This window comes from Aegilops tauschii, chromosome 6, assembly GCF_002575655.3.
Source record: "Aegilops tauschii subsp. strangulata cultivar AL8/78 chromosome 6, Aet v6.0, whole genome shotgun sequence".
Classification (NCBI taxonomy): domain Eukaryota; kingdom Viridiplantae; phylum Streptophyta; class Magnoliopsida; order Poales; family Poaceae; genus Aegilops; species Aegilops tauschii.
The window spans coordinates 399811891-399824019 of record NC_053040.3 but is presented as its reverse complement, the minus strand read 5'-3'; positions in this window follow the sequence as shown (position 1 = coordinate 399824019).

Genomic DNA, 12129 nt, shown 5'->3' with positions numbered 1-12129 from the left:
GGCGCAATGTTCATGCTTATGTAGATGACATTGTGGTGAAGTCAAGAAAGAAGGAGACCCTGATTGATGATTTGAAGGATATGTTTGACAATCTCCGGGTCTACAAGATGATGCTTAACCCGGCCAAATGTGTCTTTGGTGTGTCAGCAGGTAAGCTCTTGGGTTTCCTGGTCTCCAACAGAGGGATTGAAGCTAACCCGGAGAAGATCAAGGCCATCACTTCTTTGGCTAAACCGGCGTGTGTTAACGATGTTCAACGTCTGGCGGGTCGTATTGTGGCTCTGAGCCGGTTCATAACCCGGCTTGGTGAGAAGGCTATTCCTCTTTATCAGATGATGAAGAAGACGGATCACTTCGTTTGGAGTGACGCTGCTAATCAAGCATTTGAGGATCTGAAGAAACAGTTGGCTGAGCCACCCATTCTTGCTGCTCCTATTGATAAAGAGCTGTTATTGTTATATGTGGCTGCTAATGCCCGGGCTGTCAGCGTAGCCATTGTGGTGGAACGGAAGGTGGCAGGCAAAGAGTACCCGGTTCAGAGGCCGGTTTACTACATCAGTGAGGTGTTGATCGAGTCCAAACAGAGGTATCCGCATTGGCAGAAGCTTGTGTATGGGGTGTTTATGGCCAGTCGGAAGCTTAAGAAATATTTTTTGGGTCATCCTATCACTGTGGTTAGTTCTGCTCCCTTAGGGGATATTATTCAAAACAGAGAACCTATAGGTCGGATAGCCAAGTGGGCCATTGAGCTTGGACCTCATGGTTTGAAATATGTGCCCCGCACGGCCATCAAGTCTCAAGCACTGGTGGATTTCATTAATGACTGGACAGAGCTGCAGATGCCTGAGGAAAAGCCAGATAACACGTATTGGACTATTCACTTTGATGGGTCCATGCAATTGGAGGGCTCGGGGGCTGGAGTTGTGCTCACTTCCCCTCGAGGTGATAAATTTTGTTATGTTCTCCGTTTGATGTTCCCTTGCACTAACAATGCAGCTGAATATGAGGCCTTGCTCCATGGTCTTCAGATGGCTAAGGAGATGAACTTAAGCCGGGTAAGGTGCTTTGGTGACTCAGATTTGGTGGCTCAACAAGTCTCTGGTACTTGGGATTCTAAGGATCCACTCATGGCGGCTTATCGACGGGAGGTGGACGTTATTGCTGGTCACTTCAAGGGTTATCAAGTCGAGCATGTTGATCGGAGAAAGAATGAAGCGGCTGATGCCTTAAGCCGGTTGGGTTCTCAACGTAAACCGGTGTCGCCTAACATCTTTCTTGACGTTTTACATAACCCGTCGGTCAAGTTGCCTACAGAGGAGGATTTGGCTATTCTTGACCCGGAAGCTCAGTTGGTGGTGGCTATTCATGCTATCCCTGATTGGACAGTCCCTTATTTGGCTTATATGACCCGGGGCGAGTTACCTGAGGATGTAGCCAGGCAGATAACCCGCCGGTCTAAGTCAATGACAATTGTCAACGGAGAGCTGCATCACTGCAGTGTTACAGGGGCTTTTCAACGTTGTGTTTCTCCAGAAGAGGGCCATGAAAACCTGCGTGAGATTCATGAAGGAGACTATGGTCATCATGCCGGTTCAAAGTCTCTCGTAGCTAAAGCTTTTCGTCATGGATTTTATTGGCTGACAGCTCATGCTGATGCTGAGGATCTGGTCAGTAAATGTGATGGTTGTCAAAAGTTCTCATGACGCGCCCATGTGCCGGCTCAAGAATTGAGAATGATTCCAATTACTTGTCCATTTGCGGTTTGGGGGCTGGATATGGTTGGACCTTTCAAAAGGTCCAAGGACAAAAAGACACACCTCCTGGTGGCGGTTGACAAATTTACAAAGTGGGTTGAGGCGGAGCCGGTCAGTAAATGTGACGCGGCGATGGCGGTGAAGTTCATGAAAAAGGTGATTTTCCATTTTGGCTTTCCCCACAGTATCATAACTGATAATGGCACTAATCTGTCCAAGGGTGCTATGAAAGAATTTTGTCAACGTGAGCATGTCCGGCTTGACGTGTCATCAGTGGCTCACCCCCAATCGAATGGTCAAGCTGAGAGAGCAAATCAAGAGATTCTGCAAGGTATCAAGCCCCGGCTTATGGTTCCTTTGCAGAGAATGCCGGGTTGTTGGGTGGAGGAGTTACCTTCCGTGTTATGGAGCATTAACACCACCCCCAACAGGTCTACGGGTTATACACCTTTCTTCATGGTCTACGGAGCAGAGGCAGTTCTCCCTAGTGACATCCGTCACGACTCACCTCGTGTGGCGGCTTACGTTGAAGCTGACAATGAAAAAGCACGTCAGGAAGCACTTGACCTGTTAGATGAGGAGCGTGACATCGCGGCGGCTCGTTCGGCGATTTACCAGCAAGATCTGCGCCCGTTACCACAGCCGCCGGGTTAAAACCAAAACTTTCCAAGAAGGCGATCTAGTGCTCCGGCTCATCCAGGATCAGATTGATATGCACAAGTTATCCCCACCTTGGGAAGGACCCTTTGTGGTCAGCAAGAATCTGAACAACAGGTCATACTACCTTATCGATGTTCAAGAGCACAAAGACTCACGTAAGTCGGAGGAGGAGACCCACCGGCCCTGAAATATTGCTCATCTTCGGCCTTACTACACCTGAGCCACTGGCTCTTCTGATGTACATATTTTGACAATGTATATATTATGATCAACATAATAAAGTGGCATCCCCATTAAAGCAGGGCCTCTGATGTTTTCTCTTTAAACAATGAGTTTTTGGTCACTTGGGGGCTTCTGCTTTATAGAGCAAAGTTATGATTACCCTTTGATCCGGCTTATAGGCCACATAAAAAACACTTGGGGGCTTGCTACCCAGGTTAAAGGGACCAAAGAGAGTGTGTTGCAAAAGCACAACTCAAACATAGGTGCCCATTGAGCATAGCTCAGGAATATTGCTTGGGGGCTCTTTTGTTCTAAAGAACAAGAGTTGCTATAACCCTTGTGATAGGCTTAAAAGCCAGGCTTGGAAGCCAAGTGTATTCACCTAAAACCCCGGGTTATCCTGCCTTTTTGAGTAAGCCACTCTGCCCAGGTATTCCTGGAATGACCCGTTGAACGTTTGACAAGTCAATCTTATGCAGACCCTGAACTTGTCAAAGTTAAAATGGCGATTGGTTATGTGAGGTCCATCTTATAAGGTTTGTAAAACGGTTTAACTCAGTGGCCTGTGCAGCCCGTGAAAGCACTCAATTTTTGGCCTGGCAGCCCATGAAAAGCCTCGTTTTTCGTTTGTTTTTATTCGACAGATCTTTTGAGGTTTATTTGAGGAGGCTTATAATGCTTTATGATTCACCGGTGTTTATTAACCCGACCTGGCTTTTGACTATAAGTCGCCAGTATGAGATACGATAATATCCGGAGTTTATTAACCCGGCCTGGTTTTGTTCATAAAGCAGCAATCTATGATAGTTGCTAGTGCTCAAATTTTGGGTTATCACCCTTCTTATACTGGCTTTGTCCACCAACAGTGTGGTCAAATATCACATTTATGACATATTTTGTTATAATTGGACCAGCCCTGGTTATAAACTATTTTAGTTTCCAGTGATTATGCATTGGGCATTATGACCCGTCCTACGGTAAACCGTGGGACACTTGTGATCTGTTTTTGCATACAGGAACAGACTCAACAAGCTGATATTAGCATCAGTGGATCAATAGTTTCATGCAAAGCAGAACGCGCACGATGGCGCGGTAGACTCAAAGTTTTACTACCCTATTACATGCCTCCATGGGCCAAATAAGGTCAAAGTGTTTTTTCAACAGACCAAGTGTTTAGAACCGCCCGGCGGTTCAATCTTCTTGGCCTTGCCCCTCGGAGTCTTCTGCATCATCCTTTGTCGGCTCTTTGTCTTCTTTCGCTGCCTGAAAAGTTGGCAATGACCAATCGATGCCAGATAAAGCTAAATTCAACCTCATCATCTATAATCTTAGACGGATCGACTTCAGGAGCAAAGGTGTGCTTATAGATTGGCAGGATTAAGTCCATCACTTTGTAAGCCAGAGTTGGCATCTTCTTATTCTCCTGGTCATAAGCCGGATGGTACTTGGCAAGGTCCGAATCATTGGCAATCAGAGTGGCCATTGGACGAATTTCCTTTACGCAGGCTGAGAAGTCTTTCTGATCGAAAGGTGTGTCATCTTCTTTCAAGCTTGGGTAACCAGTGGCTACCTCAGACGGGTCAAGCTCTGGTACCCATGCCTTGGCCTGGCTCAAAGCCGTCACGACGCCGGCTCTTGCAGATGATCGCTTTATCTCATCAAATCTCACACGCAGCACAGAGAGTTTCTTCAACACATGTATCAACATAGTTGGTGCTTGACCTGTTGGCGAAATGGCGGCTAATGCACATTGAGTCCCGGTGTACAGCTGCTCGACAAGTGTATAGACAGCTTTAAGCTTCACAAGCATGTCTTGATTGAGATTGCTGCTCCTGGGACCTGGATATATTGCAGAATGATTAAATGGCGGGTGATATGATCAAAATAATGATTCATTTTTTATGCTTGGCAAGGCGGCTTACCAAAGATAGCTGAAACCATCTGAGTTACACGGTGTTTTAAGCCGGTGAGCTCAGTGGTCACCTCTTGAAGCGCTGCCTCTGCCTTCTCAGCATGTTGCGTTAAAATCGTCTTTTCATCCGCCCAAGTCTTTTTCTCTGCCTCAAAGCTGGTCTTTAGTTTTTCCGACTTAGCCACGCTAAACTGGAATTTTGACTCAGCCTTCCAGGTCTCAGTTTCCTGAGTCGCCAGCCGGGTCTTGGCATCATTCAATTGGGACTCCAGTTCTGCAATGGCAGCCTGTATAAGGTATAGAGTTATCAACATTTGTATCAAGATTACAAGAATACAAGTCCCAAGTCTTTTGCCAGCAACAACACTTGACACTTGGGGGCTAATGTCTATCGAAGAAAATTTTCAAGATAACGGCTCTTATGAATAAAGTCTAAAATACTTTGCAAGCAAGACTACTTAGCACTTGGGGGCTAATGCATATCGTTTGTATCTTCTTCATTATGAGCCGGAAGTGCTGTAAACAGTCCCAATCGACTCGTGGGGGCTATGCAGTCAAGCTCTCTTTTCTTATACAAAGACAAATAGGACCGGCTCATTCCTGTGGATTAAACCGGCCCTTGGGGGCTACGGATGCAAAACTCAATTTGTGCAAACACCCGGTTTACATTTAAACCGGACAAGGAGGGATTCTAGGACAGAAGTGTATGTATTTTTCTAAAGTCTACAACCTATTCAATCTTGTCATAGCCAGTAGACTTGGGAGCTGGCAGGATTTGTATATAAATTATTTAAGGTTGGAAGTCATACCTCATATTTTTGGTGCATCTGTTTCACCATATCAATTTCAAGGTCGTGGCTGGAGTGGACCTGGCTGAGGTAGCCGGAGAGGATCTCATTGTTGTTCAGTTGCGCATAATGGGAGATGTCAAACTTCAGTTTCCGCCTCTCAACAACCTCTTGCTTGGCAGTATGTTTGGCCAAAGCTATTGGATTTCCCGGTTCAACAAAACCGGTGCCAGTAATCAACATGTCATCATTATGAGTCTCTGACGGCTTAGGTGAACTCGAGGGGGCAGAAGTTGAAGGATTGGCAATAGTGTCATCAGCACGGAGATCCGGAATCTCAGGCGGAATAGCAGTAACAGGCTCTTCCGGCTGTTTGTCAGAAGCTTCAGGAACGGAGATTTGTGGCTCCGGTTCAGCAGTTTTCGGTGCTTCAGTTGGTTTATTCACCTTCGCCTTCTTGTTGGGTTTTGCTTGTCCACTACGCGGATTGTGACAAGTTAGTATAAATATAAGGGTAGGAAGAATTACAGGATAAAATCAATTGCTATTACCCAGGGGCAGTCTTGAAAGCCGGAAACTCAGTTTGTGATGAATCGCCAGAGGAAGAGCGGGCAAGTTCCCGATTAAAAGTTAACAACATGGTCAGAAGGTATGCAGATAAGATCTGCCAAACAGACAAAAAGAGTAATTAAAAAGGAACCTCGTTTCGACGTTTTCGTGGGGCAGGAGTGTTCGGTAAGCTGGAGGATAGCTCGTCACCTCCACTGGTCCGGGTCTGGTGGCGATTCTCGTGTTGCTGTTGCTTCAAAAGAAAGTGAGGATCCAAATAAGCTAAGGGGTGTGAAAATCTTACTTTCCGGGTTACTCGTCGAAATTTTGGTCCTGGCAAAGGCTCTGAGTCAGAGGAAATAATCATTAGCTCTTCTTCAATTGCTTGGCTGGCTCCCATGTCATCCTGAGAGTAATCAATGTCAATAAGATAGTTGAAAAAAGAGCCAAGGGAGTCAAGGGCTACCTCCGACTCAGAGGTGTCATCCAGTTTAAGCAGGTCAGAGGCACTTGGTTTCTTTTTCCTCTTGGTGGTCTTCTTGGCAGCTTTCCTGGCAGCTTTCTTGACGGCCCTGGCCTTCTTAGCAGCCTCGTGATCATACTCCACTTTCCAAAATTCAGACTTAGCCTACACAGGTTATTAAAGGTTGAGTTAATAAGATATTTCAAATGACGAGGTGAAAGATGAATAAGTTCAAAGGTTTACATCTGGTGTCGGGTTAAGCTTGCAGAAAGGGGCCAGACCCACTTTAACACAATCTTCTGGGTCTTCGTTCAGAAGAGATTTAACCATTTCATTTATTGCTTCATCAGTTAATGGTGCGGAGCTGTGGTGCAATGAATCTTTTTCACCACCAGTGTAAGTACACATTAAGCCGGCGCGGCGGCTCAACGGAATGATTCGCCAGGAAACCCAACACCTGACTAAATCAATGCCAGTCAGCCCATTTCCTAGCAGAGCTTTGACCTTCACAATAGTAGGTGCAATCTTCTTCCGTTTAGCGGCAGTAAGTTTTTCGGGAAGGTTATGTTTTGGGTCCAGGCGCTCAACGCGATAACCCGGCAGTGGATTCTCGTCAGCCGGAGAAGTATCCTTGCAATAAAACCACGTCTGGTTCCAGTCTTTGGGATGACTCGGCAAGCAGGCATAAGGGAAGATGGCATCTCTTCTGCGTTGAATGGAAATTCCGCCGAGCTCCAAGCTAGGACCATTTGTGAACTCAGTCTGGTGGTTTAAGTAAAAATACTCTCTAAAGAGTTCAACACCGGGCTCCTCTTGAAGGCACCTCACAGAAGACTTGAAAGTTGCAAATATTTTACACGGAATTGGGTTTGATGTCTTGAGGGTTGAGCTGGAAAAAGTGCAGAACGTCTCGGAAGAACTTAGAGCCGGGCGGTGAGAAGCCCCGGTTCATGTGGTCAGTGAAAACGATGACTTTGCCGTCTTTTGGCTGAGGTTTTTCTTCACCCGGATCAGGAGCACGGTAATGCATCACACTCTTGGCGGGTAGATACCCAACTTTGAAAAAGTCTTTGAAAGTGCCCTCGGTGACAATGGAAGGGACCCAATTGCATGTGTACACTTTTTTGGGCGGCATTGTGAAAGAAAGCCTAAAGGAAAGAAAGTGCTGGGTCAAGTTAATTGGTGAAATAACGGTTTAAGAATTGACAGTATGCATTCAGAATGGTGGCTTAAGTGAGGACTAATGGTATATGAATAATTGTAAGCCGGACGTATAAGCCGCCATGAAAGGTACAGGTATTCAAAATCTGACAAAGGGAAAAATTCTATTAAGTGTTGGACAAACAAGTTTCACAGATTCAAGTTATAGATTTGGATCTGCCATTGATCATAAAAAGGGAATAAATTCGAAACCTACAGAGGTGACAGTGGAAAGCAGGGATGCCCTAGAGGAGATCTGTCGCGTTGAGGATATATTCTAGTATTAAAAAGAGGGGCTAAAGTTACTGCTGTGAGAGATTTATGTGGTTTTTGGATCTAATCCATGGATCTGGACAAGGATAAAGAAGAGCGGCGACAAACACCGACGAACACTGATGAACACCGAAACCCTAATGCCAGATCTATGGTGAAAGAAAGGAGGTCTTACTAATGCTGATGGGATGGCAGAGAGGCGCCGTGGTTCTCTGGTCCGTTCAGGGTGATGCAGCGGCCGGAGTTGAGGATGGAAACGAAGGTCGACGGCGGCTGAGCTCGTGCGGATCGGTGCGTCGCAAGGAGGAAGAAGGAAATGAGAAGGAAAGAGGGGAGAATGAGAGGAGGGCCCGACGTCTTATTTATAAAGCCTGGGAGGACAAACGACGAGCGCAAGAATCGAGGAGGCAAAAAATGGATAAGCGACAGCGCGGGCGCCTCGATTTTCGGAAGGACAGTAAAGTGAGAGATTTATTAAGATTTGGGTTCTGTAAAGTATTAAATGGCAGGTGACGTCACGACGGGTTACTGTAAATTCCGGAGATGACGTCATGGCAGGTTACAATATTTCACAGTAAGATGAGGAAGGATTTTTCTAAGTATTGAAGATTGAAATGAACAAGTTCAAACCAACCTAGGGCCTAATGTTGGGGATATGACTATCGGGTATGACCCGCCCAGGAGGGGCCGGGTCATCCCTATAGCGGTTCATCTCAATGAAGCCCAAGAGTATAGTAACAATGGCGGTTCGTAGATAGGCTTAGTATAAGGCCCAAACTTGGAGACGGCTTAAGGCCCACGGATATAAACCGCCATGTAGACATAGACTTGTATTGTAAGGCATGTAAGATAAATCACTGAGCCGGACACGTTGTATGAGCCGGCCGGGACTTTGTAGAACGCAAGGCGTCAACCCGTGTATATAAGGGGACGACCCGGCGGCAGCTTAGGACAGGAGACAATAGATCGAGAGCCAGGCTAAGCGTATTCGCTCCCTGGTCATCGAAACCCTAGCAATACCACCTCAAACTGGATTAGGCCTTTACCTTCACCGCAAGGGGCCGAACCAGTATAAACTTCTCGGGTCCTTTGTCCTGATTAACCCCTTTAAGCTAATCTCGTCGTGATGGCTCCACGACTAAATCCTCACGCTAGGACATCTGCCGTGACAAACCCACGACATGTTTAGTAAAAGGGTTTGTGTCAACGAGAAAGTTATTTGTCCCTAGGCAATCGATAACAAGTACCGGTAATCATTCTTGTAATTTTATATGAGGGAGAGGCATGAGCTAACATACTTTCTCTACTTGGATCATATGCACTTATGATTGGACCCCTAGCAAGCATCCGCAACTAGTAAAGATCATTAAGGTCGTGAAACCCAACCATAGCATTAAGTATCAAGTCCTCTTTACTCCCATACGCCATAACCCACTTATCCGCGTTTGGGCTGCTGTCATCCCCCGCAACACTGACAATAAGCAAATCATGAACATATTGCAACACCCTACAGCAGGGGACCCCTCACATTTGCGCAAGAACGGAGGGCACCGTAGGACAGCACCATAAATAAAATATACAATCATACCAACCAAGATCACGATTAACCCATAGGACAAAGCGGATCTACTCAAACATCATAGGATAACGATAGATCATTGGGAAATAATATATGGAGTTGAGCACCATGTTTAAGTAGAGATTACATCGGGAAGAAGGGGTGTTACACCGCTGCATAGACGGGGAGAGATTTGGTGTTGACGGTAGCAAGATTGTTGATGTAGATTTCCGTCTCGATCGTTGCCCCGGCGGCACTCCGGCGCCACCGGGAGCTAGGGGGAGAGAGCCCCCTACTTCTTCTTCTTCCTTGGTCTCCCCCCTAGATGGGGAGGAGAATTCCCCCTCTGGTCCATGGTCTCCTATGGCGGCGGAGGGGCGGGAGCCCCTCTGAGATTGGATCTCCCTCTCTGTTCTCTTCTGTTTCGCGTTCCCCGGATCTGGCCCTTCACGATTTCTTAAATTCTCGGAGATCCGTAACTCCGATTGCGCTGAAATTTTTACACTATTTTTTCCATAAATTATCTTTCTTGCGCCAGAAGAAGGGCCTCAACCGACCTTCGAGGAGGGCACAAGACACCTAGGCGCACCAGGGGGTGCCTGGCGCGCCCTGGTGGGTTGTGGGCTCTGTGGGCCCCCGTTTGCGTTGATTCCACCTCCCAAAAATCACATAAATTCCAAAATAAATCTCCATAAATTTTATCGCGTTTGGACTTTGTTTGATATGGATTTTCTGTGATACAAAAAATGCAACAAACAGGAACTGGCACTGGGCACTTGATCAATAGATTAGTCCAATAAATCATATAAAAAGTTGCCAAAAATATGTGAAAGTTGCATAATATTGGCATGAAACAATCAAAAATTATAGATACGATGGAGACGTATCAGCATCCCCAAGCTTAATTCCTGCTCGTGCTCGAGCAGGTAAATGATAAAAAGATATTTTTTGATGTGGAATGCTACCTAACATAAACTTGATCATATGTCTAGTCATGCCATGAATATTAAGACATAAGTGAGTCAAAGCAATAGTCTATAATTTGACATAAAGACATCAATACTCAGGCATCCCAACAAACAATCATGTCTTTCAAAATATCAACGCTAAAGAAAGCTATCCCTACAAAATCATATAGTCTTGTCATGCTCTGTCTTCTTAACACAAAGTATTTATCATGTACTACCCCGGTGTCAGCCAAGCAATTGGTTCATACTTTTTAACGCGCTTCAGCATTTTCAACTCTCACGCAATACATGAGCGCAAGCCATGGATATAGCACTATAGGTGGTATAGAGTATGATGATAATGGTAAATATAGAGAAGACAAAAAAGTAAGAAAGTCTCACATCGACGCGGCTAACCAACTGGCTATGGAGATGCCCATCAATTGATATCAACGTGTGGAGTAGGGATTACCATGCAACGAATGCACTAAGAGCTATAAGTGTATGAAAGCTCCATATGAAACTAAGTGGGTGTGCATCTAATTCTATAATGAAAAATTCCCACTAGTATATGCAAGTGACAACATAGGAGACTCTCCATATGAAAAACATGGTGCTACTTTGAAGCACAAGTGTGGAACTAGCATGCCCCTTCTCTCTTTTTTTTCCTCTTTTTTTTCGTTCTTTTCGTTCTTTTCTTTCTTTTTATTTTTTCTTTATATATATATTTTTCTCCCAATGCCCGGAGTCTCATCCCGACTTGTGGGGGAATCCTAGTCTCCATCATCCTTTCCTCACTGGGGCAATGCTCTAATAATGGAAGTTCATGATCATCACACTTCTATTTACTTATAACTCAAAAGAAACTAAAACTTACAACTCGATGCCTATGACAAAGTATGACTCTATATGAATGCCTCTGGCATGTACCAGGATGTTCAATGATCTAGCGTAACATGTATGAAAAATGATGAACGGTGGCTGAGCTACAAATACTATGTCAGCTATATGATCATGCAAAGCAATATGACAATGAATGCTCAAGTCATCAAAACGGAAGCGGTGGAAGTTGCATGGCAATATATCTCGGAATGGCCATGGAAAAGCCATAATAGGTAGGTATCACTGGTACGCATTGGTCCTAAACAAACGGTTTTTAACCCCTTTCTGCGACGGCATTCGGAACCGTCACCAAGTGAGTGTGGGCGATAGGGGGGTCCTTCCCACACGACCCAAAAACCGTCGGGGATATGCCATCCTGGCACACACACTCGGAAAAATGAGGCCGTGTGCGACCGGCGAGCACTGAAATACAAAAATACGTATAGTAGTGCTCAAAAAATACAATTATACAGGCGAAATCATTTCCGGTCGTAAGTACATCCCACACAGTCAGGCACCGCTAAACGTTTCCGTTCGTATATACATCCCACACAGTCACTCCAAGGAAAACGTTTGCGCAAGGTGGCGTAACGCAAACAGTTTTCAAGAGAATGTCGTGTGTGATTGTTCATTGATCCAACACGGTTTATTCCTAGAAACTGTGTGTGTTGCTTGAGGTCATTGCCCACGGTGTTTTCTCATTAACCGTTTGTAATTGGAAAACCCAATTAGCAAGCTAATTGTCCAATTAGCGGGCTAATTGCCCTATTATTAATAATCCATTTACTAATCTAATTGACATTCATATTAAGCACATAATATATTCCATTTCCATATTAAGGAAGCAGGATTTCATAATTGAAATACATCGTAGTGCAACATGATATAGCTTCAGCACTCAGCCACCCCATTACACAACTG